Source organism: Gekko japonicus, unplaced genomic scaffold (genome assembly GCF_001447785.1).
Source record: "Gekko japonicus isolate JY-2015 unplaced genomic scaffold, Gekko_japonicus_V1.1 scaffold5873, whole genome shotgun sequence".
Classification (NCBI taxonomy): Eukaryota; Metazoa; Chordata; class Lepidosauria; order Squamata; family Gekkonidae; genus Gekko; species Gekko japonicus.
The window spans coordinates 38,483-41,418 of NW_015172733.1; the positions used below are offsets into that span (position 1 = coordinate 38,483).

Here is a 2,936-nt window from a genome sequence, read left to right on the forward strand (position 1 = left end):
CTTCCTTCCTTCCTTCCTTCCTTCCTTCCTTCCTTCCTTCCTTCCTTCCTTCCTTCCTTCCTTCCTTCCTCCCCTCTATCTATCCATCTACATATCTATCTACCACCCACGCACTCTACCTTTCTAGGGCCCATTGTCTTTGTCCACAATGGGCTTTGCTCCCTAGTAATTAAATATTGATATATCTGTTGCAATTGTCTTTGAGCCCTGGGTTCTTGGCTCCTGATAGGTCGACATGTCTAGATATTAAACCACCATGCCTTGCATTTGATTTCCCTGTTGAACATTCATTGGGTTCTAACTTTGGAGAAGCTGTTACATTCTGAAAAATCCTTGGGGCCCTTGTTAATTGTTCAAGGTAGACTAATAACCTGCTTTCTAACAGTCTGATATTTGGGGACACTGCTGTACATTGTACAGATTGAGGCCTGTATTGCTAATTTGCTGAAATAGGGTATTAAACTAATGAACTTAGACCTTGGGCTGATACTATTGCTGGGTTACTAAGTTACTGATACTGAGATAGGATTTTGACCGAATGGATAATAGTATACAGATATCTGAGCGGATAGTGGTTGTTATACATAACTCTATGAAAAAGGTGGGAATTGCAGAGCTTGTTCAAAAACTGGCAGACCTGAAACTGAATTCTCCAGGGGAAAGTTGCTGGCTTAGCAGTCTGCAAAGGTGATAAATGGACAGGACCAGAAGGCAGATTGACGTTGTCTTCTGAAGGCTGTCAGCTAAACTCCTCTGGCTGAACTGTGTTGTTATATCAACTCAGTATGAAACAAAAATCAATTAAAATGATCGACAAAGGTGAAGATTTAAAGTATTCACTCAGGGTTTTCATGATAATACATACAGCACTTTATCAGCAATTGACATATCTCCTTGATGATAACCAGGAGAGTAATTCAGATTTTATCTCATGGCAGAAGGCAATCCAGTCCAGTGAATCACATGGTGTCAGGGATACTGTAGATTCTGCTTTGTGGAGATCTAAATCTTTGCTGTATTTGTACAGTGTCATCAATAGTCTGCTGGTTCTCAGTATTTTGGGAGATGTTTCTCATTGGAGAGTGAAAGGAAGCTTGAGTCATTCTTACTGTTCTTTTATTTTTGACCATTTTCCTGGTTGAACTCTCTATCCATTTGTAATAGGAACATATTTTAATTTTGCTGGTCCATTTTCAGTTTTATGAGGTAACTCATGGGATCGTCTTAAAGATCTTGATGAGTTAGTAAGGATTCTGTTGGAGGTAACTGCTCCCATGCCACCACCAGTAGGTGTTCTATCACCTGTGTTTCACGTTGCGGGACAGATGGCCTCATCAGCAGAAACTCTGATGAATGTAATTTCAAACAGTGAGAGAAATTTGCACATTTTTAATAACATTTGTGGAATAGTTGGTTGGGGAAAAGTGAAAAGCAGTCTTACCCCTGGCCCCAAATTTGCCAGCTTTTCAACTTTAATAAGAACTATAAGGTAAAACTCTGTTCTCAAGAGCTAGCTAATAAAATATATAACATTGCATCTGTTTTGCCAGAGACCATAGTGTAAGTAATTTTCTGGAAGATATACTGCTATCTGGTTGCAATCAACATGTCATTCCACAGACAGATTTCTGCTGAGGTTTCCCCTCCTCTGTAGGCTTAGTAGACTGCAGCTTCAGGTATAAAGCCTTTTGAAGGGACAGAATTGGAAGTCTCTAGCATAGAAGCTCTGAGACTATGATTGAGCTGTTCAAGTTGTGCAGAAATGCAGTTCAGTTGTTGAAAAATCTCAATAACTATTTGTGAGGTCAATAAACAATGATCTCCAACAAATTTCAATAAATAATCCTTTAAATACTCTAAGTCCAATTTACATTCTTCATCTTCTGGGCATGGAACAGGTGTCACTGGGGGTGTGGGGGGAGGTATTTGTGAATTTCCTGCATTGTGCAGGGGGTTGGACTAGATGACCCTGGAGATCCCTTCCAACTCTATGATTCTATTGTCTGGCTGGGCTGGTTCTTTTTTGTAAGTTGATTTAAGAGAGTTGTCAGAATCTTGGATGTAGTTACTTAATGAGGATTGAGATAGTAGGTCTTGTTCTGTTTCTAAAGCATTGTGCTTGTTTGGTGAGTAAAAGATTGATAAATAACTTACGTTGTCCCTTGGAGAAGGAGGGTCATCAATTTTGTTTTACCTTCTTGGCCCTCGAAGACTGGGCTGAGTTTGTCCTCCTGTGCTTTCCCTCCTGTTCTTATAAGAGGTCATAACTTACAATGTTATCTTAAACAAGGCAAAAATATAATTGTCCAGTACTTCAAGTTCGTTTGCAGGACCGGGAAAGGAAAATCTGCAGGCTGACACCAAGCACAGCTGTTTCGGCTAATTAGCCACTCAGTTCTCCATTCTCCAGGCTTAACTACGAGAGTAGAGCTTCAAATCAAAACATCCACTTATATAAGATAAAAATTCACCTCTGATCATCAGCAAAGCAGGTGTGAGAATGGATTCCCTCAATGAAGATTCTTGTTGTTATCTGGCAGGGAGCCAAAGGTAGAAAAAAAAGAAAACATTAAAAACAAGCCAAGAGGAGCTTAACATCAAGCGTCTGCTCAGGTCGCCATCTTCCGACTTCCCCCGCTTTTGCATTGTTATTGGAGAACTTTCGAGAATGTGACTTCTTTGTGCACAGAATTCTTACAACTGGTATTCCTGATATTAACTTCTTACCCCTCTGTTCTTTTGCAGGATATGGATATATACCCCCTCCGCCTTATCCAGTTCCTGATCATGGAGGTCAGCCAGTGCAGAGGAACTGGAAGTAAGTGGACCTTGTTCTTCTAAACGTGCTTCAGTGTAGTCTTGACTGTGTTTGTGTCATGCAAATCGTAATACTTTAGTAAGGAGAAGGACCCAGCTGAGCTCTGAGCAGAAGCAGG

At 40.5% G+C, this 2,936-nt stretch overlaps 1 long non-coding RNA gene across 2 annotated transcripts in view; it reads left to right on the forward strand.

Moving 5' to 3' along the window:
• LOC107119356 overlaps positions 1-2,818 on the forward strand; it is an 8,781-nt gene extending 5,963 nt beyond the window's left edge. For both annotated transcript variants that reach the window (XR_001482797.1, XR_001482796.1), the window contains exon 3: positions 2,746-2,818. This is a non-coding gene — a long non-coding RNA (uncharacterized LOC107119356). The remainder of the gene's footprint in view (positions 1-2,745) is intronic.
• The last annotated feature ends 118 nt before the right edge of the window (positions 2,819-2,936 follow it).